The sequence below is a fragment of the Mus musculus genome, chromosome X, assembly GCF_000001635.26.
Source record: "Mus musculus strain C57BL/6J chromosome X, GRCm38.p6 C57BL/6J".
NCBI lineage: Eukaryota > Metazoa > Chordata > Mammalia > Rodentia > Muridae > Mus > Mus musculus.
In genome coordinates, this window is record NC_000086.7 from 51,352,940 (window position 1) to 51,371,569 (window position 18,630).

An 18,630-nucleotide genomic window follows, 5' to 3' on the forward strand; every position below is an offset into this window, starting at 1 on the left:
CTGGAAAACAATTTTCCAAGCAAATGGTCTGAAGAAACAAGCTGGAGTAGCCATTCTAATATCGGATAAAATCGACTTCCAACCCAAAGTTATCAAAAAAGACAAGGAGGGACACTTCATACTCAACAAAGGTAAAATCCTCCAAGAGGAACTCTCAATTCTGAATATCTACTCTCCAAATGCAAGGGCAGCCACATTCATTAAAGACTCTTTAGTAAAGCTCAAAGCACACATTGCACCTCACACAATAATAGTGGGAGACTTCAACACACCACTTTCATCAATGGACAGATCGTGGAAACAGAAACTAAACAGGGACACAGTGAAACTAACAGAAGTTATGAAACAAATGGACCTAACAGATATCTACAGAACATTTTATCCTAAAACAAAAGGATATACCTTCTTCTCAGCACCTCATGGGACCTTCTCCAAAATTGACCATATAATTGGTCACAAAACAGGCCTCAACAGATACAAAAATATTGAAATTGTCCCATGTATCCTATCAGACCACCATGGCCTAAGACTGATCTTCAATAACAACATAAATAATGGAAAGCCAACATTCACATGGAAACTGAACAACACTCTTCTCAATGATACCTTGGTCAAGGAAGGAATAAAGAAAGAAATTAAAGACTTTTTAGAGTTTAATGAAAATGAAGCCACAAAGTACCCAAACCTTTGGGACACAATGAAAGCATTTCTAAGAGGGAAACTCATAGCTCTGAGTGCCTCCAAGAAGAAACGGGAGAGAGCACATACTAGCAGCTTGACAACACATCTAAAAGCCCTAGAAAAAAAGGAAGCAAATTCACCCAAGAAGAGTAGACGGCAGGAAATAATCAAACTCAGGGGTGAAATCAACCAAGTGGAAACAAGAAGAACTATTCAAAGAATTAACCAAACGAGGAGTTGGTTCTTTGAGAAAATCAACAAGATAGATAAACCCTTAGCTAGACTCACTAAAGGGCACAGGGACAAAATCCTAATTAACAAAATCAGAAATGAAAAGGGAGACATAACAACAGATCTTGAAGAAATCCAAAACACCATCAGATCCTTCTACAAAAGGTTATACTCAACAAAACTGGAAAACCTGGATGAAATGGACAAATTTCTGGACAGATACCAGGTACCAAAGTGGAGTCAGGATCAAGTTGATCATCTAAACAGTCCCATATCACCTAAAGAAATAGAAGCAGTTATTAATAGTCTCCCAGCCAAAAAAAGCCCAGGACCAGACGGGTTTAGTGCAGAGTTCTATCAGACCTTCAAAGAAGATCTAATTTCAGTTCTGGACAAACTATTTCACAAAATAGAAGTAGAAGGTACTCTACCCAACTCATTTTATGAAGCCACTATTACTCTGATACCTAAAGCACAGAAAGACTCAACAAAGATAGAGAACTTCAGACCAATTTCTCTTATGAATATCGATGCAAAAATCCTCAATAAAATTCTTGCTAACCGAATCCAAGAACACATTAAAGCAATCATCCATCCTGACCAAGTAGGTTTTATTCCAGGCATGCAGGGATGGTTTAATATACGAAAATCCATCAATATAATCCATTATATAAACAAACTCAAAGACAAAAACCACATGATCATCTTGTTAGATGCAGAAAAAGCATTTGACAAGATTCAACACCCATTCATGATAAAAGTTTTGGAAAGATCAGGAATTCAAGGCCCATACCTAAACATGATAAAAGCAATCTACAGCAAACCAGTAGCCAACATCAAAGTAAATGGAGAGAAGCTGGATGAAATGGACAAATTTCTGGACAGATACCAGGTACCAAAGTTGAGTAATCCCACTAAAATCAGGGACTAGACAAGGCTGCCCACTTTCTCCCTATCTTTTCAACATAGTACTTGAAGTATTAGCCAGAGCAATTCGACAACAAAAGGAGATCAAGGGGATACAAATTAGAAAAGAGGAAGTCAAAATATCACTTTTTGCAGATGATATGATAGTATATATAAGTGACCCTAAAAATTCTACCAGAGAACTCCTAAACCTGATAAACAGCTTCGGTGAAGTAGCTGGATATAAAATAAACTCAAACAAGTCAATGGCCTTTCTCTATACAAAGAATAAACAGGCTGAGAAAGAAATTAGGGAAACAACACCCTTCTCAATAGTCACAAATAGTATAAAATATCTTGGCGTGACTCTAACTAAGGAGGTGAAAGATCTGTATGATAAAAACTTCAAATCTCTGAAGAAAGAAATTAAAGAAGATCTCAGAAGATGGAAAGATCTCCCATGCTCATGGATTGGCAGGATAAACATTGTAAAAATGGCTATCTTGCCAAAAGTAATCTACAGATTCAATGCAATCCCCATCAAAATTCCAACTCAATTCTTCAACGAATTAGAAGGAGCAATTTGCAAATTCATCTGGAATAACAAAAAACCTAGGATAGCAAAAAGTCTTCTCAAGGATAAAAGAACCTCTGGTGGAATCACCATGCCTGACCTAAAGCTTTACTACAGAGCAATTGTGATAAAAACTGCATGGTACTGGTATAGAGACAGAGAAGTGGACCAATGGAATAGAATTGAAGACCCAGAAATGAACCCACACACCTATGGTCACTTGATCTTCGACAAGGGAGCTAAAATCATCCAGTGGAAGAAAGACAGCATTTTCAACAATTGGTGCTGGCACAACTGGTTGTTATCATGTAGAAGAATGCGAATCGATCCATACTTATCTCCTTGTACTAAGGTCAAATCTAAGTGGATCAAGGAACTTCACATAAAACCAGAGACACTGAAACTTATAGAGGGGAAAGTGGGGAAAAGCCTTGAAGATATGGGCACAGGGGAAAAATTCCTGAACAGAACAGCAATGGCATGTGCTGTAAGATCGAGAATTGACAAATGGGACCTAATGAAACTCCAAAGTTTCTGCAAGGCAAAAGACACCGTCAATAAGACAAAAAGACCACCAACAGATTGGGAAAGGATCTTTACCTATCCTAAATCAGATAGGGAACTAATATCCAACATATATAAAGAACTCAAGAAGGTGGACTTCAGAAAATCGAATAACCCCGTTAAAAAATGGGGCTCAGAACTGAACAAAGAATTCTCACCTGAGGAATACCGAATGGCAGAGAAGCACCTGAAAAAATGTTCAACATCCTTAATCATCAGGGAAATGAAAATCAAAACAACCCTGAGATTCCACCTCACACCAGTCAGAATGGCTAAGATCAAAAATTCAGGTGACAGCAGATGCTGGCGTGGATGTGGAGAAAGAGGAACACTCCTCCATTGTTGGTGGGATTGCAGGCTTGTACAACCACTCTGGAAATCAGTCTGGTGGTTCCTCAGAAAATTGGACATAGTACTACCGGAGGATCCAGCAATACCTCTCCTGGGCATATATCCAGAAGATGCCCCAACAGGTAAGAAGGACACATGCTCCACTATGTTCATAGCAGCCTTATTGATAATAGCCAGAAGCTGGAAAGAACCCAGATGCCCCTCAACAGAGGAATTGATACAGAAAATGTGGTACATCTACATAATGGAGTACTACTCAGCTATTAAAAAGAATGAATTTATGAAATTCCTAGCCAAATGGATGGACCTGGAGGGCATCATCCTGAGTGAGGTAACACATTCACAAAGGAACTCACACAATATGTACTCACTTATAAGTGGATATTAGCCCCAAACCTAGGATTCCCAAGATATAAGATACAATTTGCTAAACACATGAAACTCAATAAGAATGAAGACTGAAGTGTGGACACTATGCCCCTCCTTAGAATTGGGAACAAAACACCCATGGAAGGAGTTACAGAGACAAAGTTTGGAGCTGAGATGAAAGAATGGACCATGTAGAGACTGCCATATCCAGGGATCCACCCCATAATCAGCATCCAAACGCTGACACCATTGCATACCCTAGCAAGATTTTATCGAAAGGACCCAGATGTAGCTGTCTCTTGTGAGACTATGCCGGGGCCTAGCAAACACAGAAGTGGATGCTCACAGTCAGCTAATGGATGGATCACAGGGCTCCCAGTGGAGGAGCTAGAGAAAGAACCCAAGGAGCTAAAGGGATCTGCAACCCTATAGGTGGAACAACATTTTGAACTAACCAGTACCCCGGAGCTCTTGACTCTAGCTGCATATGTATCAAAAGATGGCCTAGTCGGCCATCACTGAAAAGAGAGGCCCATTGGACACGCAAACTTTATATGCCCCAGTACAGGGGAATGCCAGGGCCAAAAAGGGGGAGTGGGTGGGTAGGGGAGTGGGGGTGTGTGGGTATGGGGGACTTTTGGTATAGCATTGGAAATGTAAATGAGCTAAATACCTAATAAAAAATGGAAAAAAAAGAACAGAACCTCAGATTGGCAGACTAGTATGCAGACACTGCAAGTTATTGGTAGGAAACTGTGCAACAGTAAAGAGTAAAAAGTTTCAAAAAGCAGAATTCAACATTGTACTTCTTATGACTCTGAGAAGATCCTCTGAGCATAGAAATAAAGGTTAGGAAATGAGAAGAGGGAACAAAGAATTGTATTTAATCTCATAAAAGTTGAAGACACATTTCTAAAACATTTCCTTTAGTGTATTTTTAACATTGTGATAACAAGTATTTATTTACGTTAAGTTTTCTTTACTGGAGATAAGCTTGCTGGCACGTGCAAGTATTCTATGATGGAGCTACCCTGCCAGGCCCTAAGATAGATTTTTAAACCATGTTACAAGCAGGCCATGTTTCAAAAATAGATTGCATTCCTGAGATTCATCTACAAGTCAGATGTCTGTTCCATACAAATATTGTAGACTGTGTTTACAGATAGCTTTAAACTATTTCAAGCTATACTACTATATGTACTTAACCAAAATATAACCAAATGGTGAATTTTCAGTAGGACACTAGACTAACACTACATTTTAGCAAGAAAAATATAAAAAAAGGTTAGACATCTCTATGTTTTCTTATGTTTGTGGCATTTAAAAATAAAAAAAAATAAGAAATAAGAAATTTAAAGTTTGTTTGCAAGACCAATGGGCCTCTCTTTCCACTGATGGCCAACTAGGTTCGTGAAGATAAAAAGGTAGAAAAAATTTTTGAGATTCTGAAAGGATTTTTGTTTCAGGGTCTTTAAATTAAGGCATTGGCTTATTGTGGAATCTTGAATCATAATTTATTAATTCTTCTGCAGTTTGATTGCAGATCTTTGATTACTCTTATACATTTTGGCATGATTTCCCCCTTTGGTGTATAAATGAGGTGATAGAGGAACCCAGAAAAGAAATTCTCCTAAGGTAAGTTCAATGCTGAGGGAAAAAGTTGTAAAAGTAGATGAGAGCAGATTCATCCACGAGTGCAGGAAAAGAAAACAAACTGGTACAGAAAGAAGGGCTAGCTAATTTTGGTGGATTCTTTATTGATTCTCTTACGTTAAAAGAAAAAAAAAAGACACTAAATTTAAAATGTTGAATGAAATATTCAAAACATCTTCATAGTAATATCAGAATGGACAAAAAGTTAGTAGTTATTGGACCGGAATGTGAGAAAGATTAGACCTGAGCTCTAGCTGAGGGCTATTGTTCTACTGAACTATCAGGATGCTTATTGAATCTGAGGCCTCACCATTCCAATTTCCATGATTCTGAAATGTGTATGACAGAAGATTAAGCACAGAGTCATCCAAGGTGGAGTGTATAATGCTACTTATATAATTATAGTTCCTTGTAGGGTTAAAAGAATAGGAGAAAATTAATATTGTAATTTGCTGATTCATATAGTTAAATATTGTCTTAGAAGTTTAAATGCAGTTACCATTCTGAAGTCTAGTCGTTGGCCCATCTGTCTGAAGTCAGTATAAAACACACACACACACACACACACACACACACACACGCACTTGCACACACACCACAGAACAAGTGGCACAGATGGAAAGAACAGTTTGGGCAATAGGAAGCACAAGATAATAGAAGACACAGAACTCCAAATAGATGTGAATTACATGACATGTAAGTGGACTAAAAGCTTTAGCTAACAAGAAAGATGTTTAGAGGAGATTAGTAAAAAGAGCAAACTCAATTGGTATAGAGCAGAGCCATCAAAAAGATAAAGGTTAAGGTGAAAATGGAGACAATAATGCATGCCATGAGTATGCCAAAGAAATAAAAATGTGATTTAGTCAAGCTAGTTACTATTAAAATATTGTTAAAGATGATTACTTTATAATAACTATAATCCCAGGACTGCTTTACATTAGTATTCACTTATGCCATAGTCTTAAAAATGTGCAAGCAAATTGTCTATAAGAAGAAATAGAAAAGCCCAATAGAAGTAACAATTTTAAAATTCCCCACTCAATAACTCAGAGAATAGGCAAAAATAAGAATTGCCATATTCCACAAGATTAATTAAAAATCTTGATTCCTAACAACTACAAAATACAAAATTTCCAAGCATAAATGACAGAACTTTTTATAAGATACAAACTTCAACAATTTTTAGTCTTCAGAACCACATAGTTCACTTTTCTCCATAAAAAAGCATGAATAAGCTAATAATAGGAAACAAAATAAATAAAAAATATTATATGGACTCAACAAGTTGTATTTAGGAATATATGTATGTATAAATACACATATGCACTCTGTAACAGTTGATGAAAAAAAAGGCCATGGCTTTGAAGGAGAGCAAAGAGGAGTTTATGAGAGCATGGGGGGTAGGGGAGGGGGAAGAGAAGGGAGAAACATTGTAATTAAATTACAATCTCAAAACAAGCAAAACACCTTGCAGATTTTAAATCAGAAAATATATTTTTTGTTTGACATTTTTTGCTCTTTTACAAGTTATTAGAGTTTTTTATCCCTTCCTCTCTCCTCCCAGTCTCTCCCTCTCTCCTCCCCTCCCTCCACCCCCTTCCCTTTCTCTTCAGAGAAGGGTAGGCCTCCTGTTTATAGCAACCGGTGTTGGCCTGTCAAGCTGCAGTAGGGCAAGGTGCATCTTCTATTGAGTCTAGTTAGGGGAAAGGGTCCCAAAGGCAGGCAGCAGAGTCAGAGACAGCCCCTGCTCTAGTTGGTAATGGTCCCACATGAAGACCAAGCTGAAAATTTGCTACATTTCAAACTTTAATAAAGTTGCGTCTTCTTCAGGACTCTTTCATGGGATCTCCACTTCTTACTATCTCTTCTCTTTCCTGAACACCCCCAGTCTTGATATACACATTCGCACCAGCAGTATGCATTTTCGCCATGAGTTGCAATACATCTGGCAATTTGATATATGGTCTCCTGGAATGCATAAAATTGCTTTTTATAATAATTATCTTTATGCATATTTTGGTGCCAAACAAATCATGATATTATTTTCTGTGGTTAGGCACTGGACTTAGCCATTTCCTAACTATATATGAACTTGGGCAAATAGTAAGCCACTCTCAGAGTCAAACTTCATGGTTTGAAATATGGGGCTAGTACCTCTTTCAGATCACTTCTCTCCATATCAAGATAATTTTTCCCATTGCTTGGCATGAGGCCAGCACATAATGAATAACAGTAATGATGTGAATATGAATTTCCCACCTTCTCCATCTTCTTCTTTCTTCCCTTAGATGTATGTGCCTGATGATGAGTACACAATAGTCCAAGTGTGGTGACTTGAGTCTGTCATCCCAGCATTCTGGTGGTAGAAGCAGGAGTCTCATGAGTTCTAGTTTAGGCTACGTGGTGAGTCTATGTCTCAAGGATGGAAAAATAAAGGAAGGAAGGATAAGGGGAAAGACAGAAAATAAGTATGTAGACAGAAAATAAGTATGTAAGTACCTGAGATTAGGTGAATGACCCAAATATTCCCATTTCTTAGAAATTCACCAGAGGGTCTGGAGAGATGGCTGAGGGGTTAAGAGCACTGGCAGCTCTTCCAGAGGACCCAGATTCCACATGGCAGCTTATAACTGCCTATAACTCCAGTTCCAGAGAACACAATACCCTTACACATACATACAAGTAGGCAAAATGCCAATGCACATAAAATTAAGATAAATAATAAATTATTTTTAAAAGAAAAAGAAATTCACCAAAGCTCAGTCCAGCTATTTGGCTCAGTATGTAGAAGTTCTTGAGCACCAGGACCAGTGTCTATCACTTTGAATGCTCCAAATGTAACCTTCTGGTATGTTGGCATTAGTGTGGCTAGCCAGCTATTGACCTACTTTAACTTTAGGATCAATAGGAAGGAACTCATTAATTCACCAACTTAGTTTCCACACTGCTGAGTCAGAGAAGCTGAGATGGAAGAAAACAGTAGAGCAGCAGCAGAAGCCAGAAGAGGAGGAGGAAGTGGAGAAGGCAGAGAAGGAGGTGGAGGAGGAGATGGGAACAGTTTGAAAAAGGGGTGAGCTAGAATAGTCACCCCCAGCTCTGTAATAATCTTGATGCTAAGACTGCATGAAATGTCCATCATCTGGTAGGCTTTCCGCAGTCTTGTAGCCAGCTCAGGTGATATGCCTGGGTGAGGGCTAAGCTGATGTCATGAGCAGAGCTTGCATTCTTATATTAATTCTTGCATGTCCCATGAGTCATAAAAGAACAGTTACTGCATCTGCCACAGAAGGATGGGAGTGATTAAGGCAATCACAATGACATGTCTGATAGTAACAGAAGAGAGGACTATTTCTGGACAAAACTATCCCTGACTTTTTCTTTGGAACAAGAGTATGGGAAGTCTAATAGATACCATTTCTGTTTCTTTGCTGTGTTTTTCATATGATTGTTCCATTAGAATTTTCACTAGTATGGCATCTTCAAATGTAAAGAAGAAAATGGACAGACACTTTTTTTCTAATCCTAGTTTCTCTGCCAGCTAGATAAAAAAAAAAGTACACTGTACAATGTCTTCTTGACTACAAATGTTCTGACATGAGAATTCATACCAGATCCCTTACCTAACCCAATCACAGGCAACACCACTACCCACCTTGCAGCAAGTGCCTGGCTTAAGGAGGATCACTTCCTAGCAAGCCAGTGGAGTCACAATAGCCTGAAGTCCAAACCTAGACACACCACTGGCAAAAGTAAAGCTGGTTCGAAGGTGTTCCAGGTGAGCTGATCCTTATAGTTAATTGTTAGTTTATACAATTAGATTACAAGTTTGAATGTTACCAATAATTAGTAATTTAACCTTCTACAAACACAACTGCCCTGAAGAAAAGAAACATAATCAACTGTACAAAGTGCTCATGACATCAAAGGACATCATGATCCATGTGTGAGGTTTGGTACCTGAAGCAAATTAAGTGTTTGATAAATATTGACTCACAGTATTATTATCAACAGGGCCAGTGCTATTATTGAGGGCAGTAGCTTTGGCCAAAACCAGGCTGACTGATGCTATATACCATTAGAGTCACCACGTAGCTGCATAGTAATGTTGGCCTTAGAATTTTATAGACTGTAAGAGAGCTAGAACATTTACAACTTTAAATGTTTATTCTCTACAAAGCCTCCGTCATCACTTTCCTAGATGTGAATTTGTTTTAGCTAAGCCTAATGGCACTTGACAAGTATAGGTGAACCAGCATCCCAAGCGTTTCAGGATTGTTATGGGGTGATATCCTGCTACTGTGGGTCCTTGTAGCTGGCAGACCTATACAGCAGGCTCTGACCTGGGCCTGTTTTGTTAGTGTTGATCCTGCAAGAGTCCCAAGATAGGATTACACATGGAAGCACTTCACTGTGAGGAAAACAAACAAACAAACAAACAAACAAACAAACAGATCTAGAGCAGACATTGGAAATGTTCTCGGGGTGCCATAGAAGCCTGATCTAATTAGGAGAGAATTCAAATTTGGCAGACGATCTCTGGACACAGCGGCTGGGGCATGTGATCCATTCTGTTCTTCACAGTTGGAGATCTGCTATGTACACCACCATGGTCACCACAGATACTGACAGAAAGATGTGCAAAGTGACAAAATGGTGAAAGTTAGAAATAACATTTGTGTTAGTCCCTTTTCAGTTGCTGTGATAAAATACTACGACCACAAGGCACTTAAGAGAGAAAGTTTGTTTTCACTTATGCCTCCGGAGAGATAGTGGGCCATGACAAAAGAGGCAGGACACAGCAGGAGACTGGAGCAGGAATCTTAAGAGAACTAACAGAAAGTGGGGCCAGGCTACCGCAGTCTCATAGCCTGCCCCATCCTCTAGCAAGGATGCTCCTCCTAAAGGCTCACTAACCTCTCCAAACAGCAACGCCAACTGGGGACCAAGTGCTCAAATCCGATAGCCTCTGGGGAGTGTTTATCATTTAAACCACTGCAAAGGAGTTGCAGTAGTCAATGTTTTATCCTGTTTATCAGGTGTTTATTTGGCTTACTTTTATTTAAATGTGTGGCACTGCTGACTTAACCTGGGATTTACCATATCCTAGGCAAGTGTTCTACCACTGAGCTTCAGCCCCAGCCCTCTTCATACATTTTGTTGGGAGACAGGGTCTCACAGACTGGCAAAGGGCGACCCTGAACTTACTCTGTAGTACAAGCGGGCCTTGGATCTATCAGTCTCCCATCTTAGACTCCTACATAGCTGGATTAAAGGCATGAGTCACTTCACACCAGCTGCAGCCAGATTTTGGCAGGATCCTTTTTCAAAGCTGGCTCTATGCAGTGTCTATGAGGTTCTAATACAAACATATTGGCTTCCCGGGGCACTACAACCTATCTCATTGAGATCTGTGCTTATACAATCATAAGATTTGGACAGCTATGAAAATTGGGTTATGTTACTACTTAATGGGATGAAAAAGTATTCAAGCTGTGTTTTTAATTGAAGAAAAACTCATTTAAACACTGTACTTACAGCATAATTTCCATTTTGTAGAAAAATTACATATACATAGGAAAAATGTGGAAGGGTAAATGCAGCAATACTGTTAATGGATATACTTAAAGTTTGAAATGTTATATGCTTTTCTATTTTTCAGTTGTATTGCTTTTAAGATATTATCCCCAATGCTTTAGAGCTATTTTCTGTTTCAAAATCCCAATCAAAAGGCTGAAGCGTGGCTACCAATCACTGGCTTGGCCTCTCTGAGAAAGAATGAAAGGATGAAGTGGCTTCTCCAGGCTGAGTACCATTCATGACTTGGAAATGGCAGGAGAGTACTTGCCTCGAGTTTGCAAGGCCCTGGGTTACTTCTTAGCACTGCTCTCCCCAAATAAATATGGACATGGTCACCATTCGAACCATCTTATTATTGGCTTTTTTCTTCTATCTATCTATCTATCTATCTTGATTTTTTGAGGTTAATTAAGCCCAGGACCTCATGTAATACAGGCGAAGCTTATCTCACAGAACTACACTCCAAGCCTAAGCTTTAACCTCTTGACTTGCTTCTGACAATTGAGAATTAATTTACTATCTCCCTGGTATGATCTCTCTGAAGTTTGGATCCCTTACCTGACTTAGCAGGGAATGGCTATTGATTGTTCCCTTTGGGATTCAATAATAGCAATAAGGCTACTAATATATTTCACCTACTTCCCCTGCTTCCCAAAGACAGTAATACTCACTAAGATTTAATCATGTGCTTGCTACATACTAGGCCCTGTCATCTATACCTTAAATGTGTTGAGTCATCTCATTTTCTCTATAACTATGTAGGGTTGATAATATGGTTATCCATATGCATAACAAATGAGGAAACTGGCAGCAGAGAGATAAATGTAGTGGACCAAGTTCATACACAGCCAAGGAGTGAGAGCACCATGATGCTTGCCTACTGTTGTATGGAAGGTTGATTTCTTGCTTATTCTTGGTCCCACATCCAAATGGTTATCTCTATCAACCATCACTGGTCTATATTAAACTGTGAAGGACCTGTATGTGTCCCTTCTCTAAGCAAATCACCACAAGAAGTATTCACCTATGACTTTGGGCAAGTTGCTTCAATTCTCTAATTCTCAGTATACCCATCTGATAAGATGGCTGGTTTTCCTTGGCAGAATTCTTAAGGATTGAATATAATGCATTCATTAGGTGGCTTCCTAATGTCAATTCCATGCATATGAAAGGCAGTAATGGAAGAAGAAATGGAACTGTTCACCTGCACTTAATGTAAAAGATGGGCTTAGGATCTGAGAACATTGAAGCATTCCTTTGCAGAAATGAAGAAAGATCAAAATCGTGTTGAGAGTGGATGTTCAGAGGGGCAGCTTCCAAGATTTAGACATTTTAAATTACAGTCGGTGAAGGAATACATGAATGTGGACTCCAGGGTGCTACTGAAGTGCAAAGAAGATTCCAAACAAGGGGCAGACTAGGAAAATGGCTCTGGACAAATACCAGAAGAAGTAATATACATACAGAATTGTGAAAAGCAAATGGTGCTTAACAAGGAATCAGATTAGGGCTTTACTGAGAGAGTAAACTATGTATACAAACACCCACAAACAACAATGACATCCTCTCCCTATTCTTTGTCCATAGTCTTTGAAAAATTGCTGTGCACTAAATATTTCCTATATGTTATTTCAAATCTCTGTAAGGTAATGCCACTATGGTCATTTCACAGATATGGAACCTATATCAAGAGGTTCAGTGGAACCATGTACATGCCACAGATGACCACCAGTTCCTATCACAAAACACAAATGCATGGTACTATATGCAAACCCTCCCTGCAGATATAAAAAGCTACACTGAATTTGGAGAACTGAAAGAAATTGTAAACAATGGAAGTATTTGTGGAGATGGAAAGGCATGATTGGTTCTAAACTATTGAATAGTCTATTTAATGGCAACATAGACAAAAATTGGATGTGGGATGGGGTTGGAGAGATGGCTCAGTACAATTCCCAGAACCCACATGACAGCTCAAAACCACCTGTCACTACAGTTCCAGGGGATCTGACACCTTCCATTGGCCTCTGAGGAGACCAGTTCACACATTCATGCAGGCACACATAAAATAAAAATAAATGAGTCATTTAAAATAAATAAAATGGATTCAGTGTGGGAGGCTAGTTCAAAGTCTTTGAAACAAAAATAAAGTTATGAAGTGATAAAATCTGAGGAAAATGGGCACAACCCATTCATACCACAGTAGTGATTTATGGGCTTTCAATAAAGTGATATTTATGATAATAGAAGCAAAACACCCTAAATTCTAGATGAGGGAAAGGCCATAATTGATTCCTATGTAGTCTTTAAAATAGAGTACAACATAGAAAATGCTAATGTTATAAAGTTGAAAATTTAAAAGTATAGAGAATTCTTTGTCTTCTCAAAATCACAGAAATGAAACAAGTCATGAGAAAAACATGCAAGGGAGATTAACAGGACGGATAAAAAGTAATGGCATTGAATGTTTCTTCAATATTTTAAAATATGGCAAATATGCCTCATAGTAGAAACAATGAAAAACAGAATATCACAGTTTCTCTCTGTGATATCATGTGTGTGTGTGTTTGTGTGTTTGTGTGTGTGTGTGAGAGAGAGAGAGAGAGATTTATGTCAACAACCCATGTCTGCATTTTTAGACTTTTCTCTCTTTCCATCATATACATGCCATGAAAATGGAAGGGAAACTATCTGGGGGCAAAAATGGCAAGGAGTGGAGAAAATGAGTGTGGTGGGTTGAGTAAGAGTAACTGTGCCCCCAGAGGCTCATAGATTTGACCAGAGAGTGGAAGTCTTTGTAATGATTATGAGAATTAGAAGCCCTGGTCTTGTTGGAGGAAATGTGCCACTGGGGTGGGCTTTGAGATTTCTTTTTGTTTGTTTGTTTGTTTGTTTGTTTTTTCGACACAGGGTTTTTCTGTATAGCCCTGGCTGTCCTGGAACTCACTCTGTAGATCACTCTGGACTCGAACTCAGAAATCTGCCTGCCTCTGCCTCCTAAGTGCTGGGATTAAAGGCATGCGCCACCACTGCCTGGCAGGCTTTGAGATTTCAAAAGCCCATGCCAGCGCCCCCTCTCTGCCCACTGCCTGAGGACAAGGATGTAAGTCTCAGCTTCTTCTTCAGCACCGTGTCTTCATGTCACCATGCTCACTGCCATGATGATGATAGGCTAACCTCTGAATCTGTAAACTTTCTTTCATAAGAGTTGCTTTGTTCATGGTGTCTCTTCACAGCAATAGAACAGTGACTGATAACAGTGAGCAAAGTATAATGATTTTATATGCATGAAAATGCCATAGCTACAATTTTGTCCATTAACTCGGGTTTTAAACAATAATTATCATAAAAATAGAAAAAATGTTGTTTATTTAAAATTTTATACTTAAAAAAATCTAGACTACCATTAGCTGTAAAACACATGCTCATCGTATGATAATAGCATGCACCTCACTTACACAAATTATCTCTGACACTTGACCTGCCCAGTTCAATTCCTATTAAGGAGTGACCAGACTTTCACCGAGCTGCCAAGCCCGTCTGAACCTCCATTTATTCCAAATATTAAATAGATATGAATTCAATGAAACTGCTTAAGAGAAAGTCTGGTTCCTAGTGAATGCTCAATAAATGGTTATCAATTATCATGGTACTATCCTTATGCTTCCATTCTACTTATGCTAAAAGGAAGGACGAGAAAAGGAAATTTCCAACCAGAAATATCATTTTGGTTTGGGTTTGGGTTGTTGGATACCAAGCTCTGAGGATGAGTTTGATACGTTTGCATCCACCAAGTCGTGACTCCATCTTCTGTATTTTCACAAAATCATACAGCGATGCAGCAAAAGCTCTGCAGGAAGTGCCGGAACGTTGGCTTGCTGAGTATTTACTTCAAAGGACTCATTGCACTGTGTAGACAAATGCATGTGGTTGGTACAACTGGGCATTGGTTGTTTAAATGTTTGTATGGCAAAACTCACTGTGGACTATAAAGGAGGCTCTTTCAGTCATCCTCCTCCACCCGAGCACAACTTCTTGGAGAAAGCAATGTCAGTCTTCAACTGGAGTGGACTGTGACAAATCAACGCATGAAAACATTAGGGGGTGGATTTATTTCTCGATCCTTTTTTCTCTTACCCATAAAGGATTTGAAACAGTTACTCATAAAGATGCAGTGGGTACTCTGGTGCTCTGGTGCATGCCTACATTACTTAGCTAACTTAGCAAACTGGGTCATATGGATCACCTGAGTCCATGAATTTTAAGTTCAGCCTCAGTAAGATAGCATGGCTGTATGGTTATATGTGAAGGTAGAGGAAAACATGATGCTAAGTAGAAGGGAACGTTCATATACTCCCCCTCTGCTATCAGGCAACAAGGACTACCAAATTCTCAATTTTCATAAAATTTATGCAGAATGCTATCAGTTGATACTGAGTATACTGAATGATATCATAGAACTTTCATCCCCAAATGTACAGAGAGTCATCTCTAGATTGTGTGAAGGGACAAGAACCTATGAACCCCTTTTCAAAGAATACAAAGACAATGCACTCACAAATTGACGTGTTTTTTTTTTTCTCCTTAAAATCCCCAATCAAAATTGTGGGGAACAACAAGGGCAGCACATGCTGAACCAATCTAATTTCTGCCCATAATAGATAGTGAACTTAATGGATTTGGGGGTCCACACAACATAATGTGTATCGACTTTAGAAAGGCTTTTGATTCTGCTCTTGGCCATGACCTACTCATTAACTAGCTTGAAAAATGTGGTTCAAATCCGACACAATTGGTGCTAGAGGATGGTATTGACACAGTTGTTTTTGATAGGTCAATAAGAACCAGAGGCAGAGATGCACACTGGCTCCTGTGACCTAAGGCTAACACCAGTTAATATTTCCATCAATCTTCTGCCTGTGAAAGATAACATATACCTGTTAATTACAGGAAAATAGAGGAAGGGAGTTTTTAACATGAAGATACAAAATTGCACTATAGATGGTAACTATGTTATCCTTCAACTTTCAGAGACAAAGGAAATGGAAAGAAGGGCTGAGGAAGACTAATCCTTGATATACACTACCTTCTAAGGTCAGATAAAGTGTTGTGGACGGGAGTTAAAGACAGAGGACAAATAAATGATGTAGGGGAGAGGGGTCTCCGTCAAGGAGTTCTTTATAGATGAACAAATCAGGGGAGCTATTGGAAAAGGCTGCAATACCATTTACAAATATTACTGCAGGTCAGAATCTGAGGGTGATGTGTGACTAGCAATCTCTAGGCTTTTGTAATACAGTACACAGGGCCACAAATTGCCAGATATGCCGTGGGTATGTGTTTAAAGTACCAGCACAACAAAGAAGGTGAAGTAATCAGCTGAAATGAATAGCATTCATCATGGCATGTGGGTTCTTCCCTTTGCCTGTGAAGGTCAATAGTTAAGGGTGGAATGTGGATGGCACCCTAATGGAATGCTGCCATGCTAAGGGAACATACAGGAGACTCTGAAATCAAGAGCATTACGGACATGGCAATTAGGAGGGAAAATGCTAGAAGGAGCCAAAAGCCAGGAAAGAAAACCCCAGATGGTCAACAGGGAAACAATGACAGTTTTATGGGTTCTGAAATAGATTCTGTCATTAGTAGTCCTTGGGAAGAAAGAAGAGGAAAAGATAGCAAAAGATGGAGTTAGCTCTGGTGCTATTTCCCTAAAGTCCTGGAAAGCAACTTGAAATGCTTTTCCAAATGTCCAAAATCTAGCCAGAGCATGGAGTTCAAATGGCAAGCACTAAGAAGTACACAATAGTAAATATGTGCTGTTTGGAACGTCCTAAGCTGAGAAAGGACCTGAAAATCCAAGTGCAAAACAATCTTAAATCTGGAAAGGCAACAAAGGAGGGTGATGGAAAGAAAACCACAATTTCCTAGTTACTTCTCTTGCTGCTCACCCCAGCCTTTGACATGATTCCTTGGAGAGTGGCTGCCAGCTGCCAGCTGCTAGCTGCCAGCCAAGAAAAAAAAAAACCTAATGAAAGTGAATTCACTGTCTGAAATGAACAAACTTAAGGAGCATCAGTAGCACATAGCTGTGAATGTGTACCTCATGTAGGTCTTAGCTTTGTGTGTTTGTGCTTAACCATTATTTGGGCCCATTTGAAGCTTTGAGAGGAGAAATTATAACTTTTATAAACCTAATAATATCTTTCAAGTACATTTAGTTTTTAAGTTTTGTAATACATTAACACCTGATCATTATGAAAATATAGTAAAGAGAATATAAAGAGAAGTGCTCCTGTCTAGGGAAACAAAGGAGGCCAATGGGAGGGAGAAGAGAAGGGGAGGAGCTGTGCGGGAAGGTGTTCACCATACACTGTGTACTTGTATGAAAGTGTCTTTATATAACAAAACCACATTCAGTGAATATGCACAATGAAAATTAAAAAATAAAAGAATTAACTCTATAAGAGGGATATAAAGAGAAATACAGTTATGGTCCTTCACACTGACAATCCATACACCCACCACCAGGCTTAGAGCGAATTAGTATTGTCAATTTACAGCTGATTTTTTTCTTTCGGATGTATTTCAGTACATTTACACACACACACACACACACACACACACACACACACACACACACACTTCTTTAATTACATATACTTAATATCAGTTCATGCCAACACACACGCACACACACACACATACACACACACACACACTTTTGCTTCATTTTCTTTAACAGTGGCATGTTGTATGGTATTAACATCCCATGTTTATTTATGAGTGATTTAGTTCATAGCTTATTATACTAGCTCTCTTTCTCATATAAACAATATTATGATGAATATATTTGTATACACAAATGTGAGCATGTATTGAGTATTTATAAAGAAGAGAAGACATTCCTGAAAGTAGAATTCTTGGCAAACACATAAGAATTTTTGTTGGAAGCTGTCAAATGTCTATCCAGAATTGCTATTCTAATTTTGTATCAAAGGTTGTACACTATTAAAACTCTTAATATCATTTTTTAAATTTTTTTTAGATATTTTCTTTATTTACATTTCAAATGTTATCCCCTGTCCTAGTTTCCCCTCCTAAAAGCCCCAACCCTTCTCCCCTCCCCCTGCTCACCAACCTACTTACTCCTGCTTCCAGGCCCAGGCATTCCCCTACACTGGGGCATAGAGCCTTCACAGGACCAAAGGCCTCTCCTTCCATTGATTACGAACTAGGCCATCCTCTGCTACATATGCAGCTAGAGCCATGAGCCCCACCATATATTTTCTTTGGTTGGTGGTTTAGTCCCAGGGAGCTCTGGGGGTACTGGGTTAGTTCATATTGTTGCTCCTCCTATGGGGCTGCAAACCCCTTAAGCGCCTTGGATACTTTCTCTAGCTCCTTCATTGGGAACCCTGTGCTCCATCCAATGGATAGCTGTGAGCATCCACTTCTGTATTTGTCAGGCATTGGCAGAGTCTCTCAGGAGACAGCTATATCAGGCTCCTGTCAGCAAGCTCTTGTTGGCATATACAATAGTATCTGGGTTTGGTGGTTGTTTATGGGATGGATCCCCAAATGGGGCAGTCTCTGGATGGTCCTTCCTTCAGTCTTAGCTCCAAACTTTGTCTCTGTAACTTCTTCAATGGGTATTTTGTTCCCCATTCTAAGAAGGAATGACATATCCACACTTTGGTCTTCCTTCTTCTTGAGGTTCA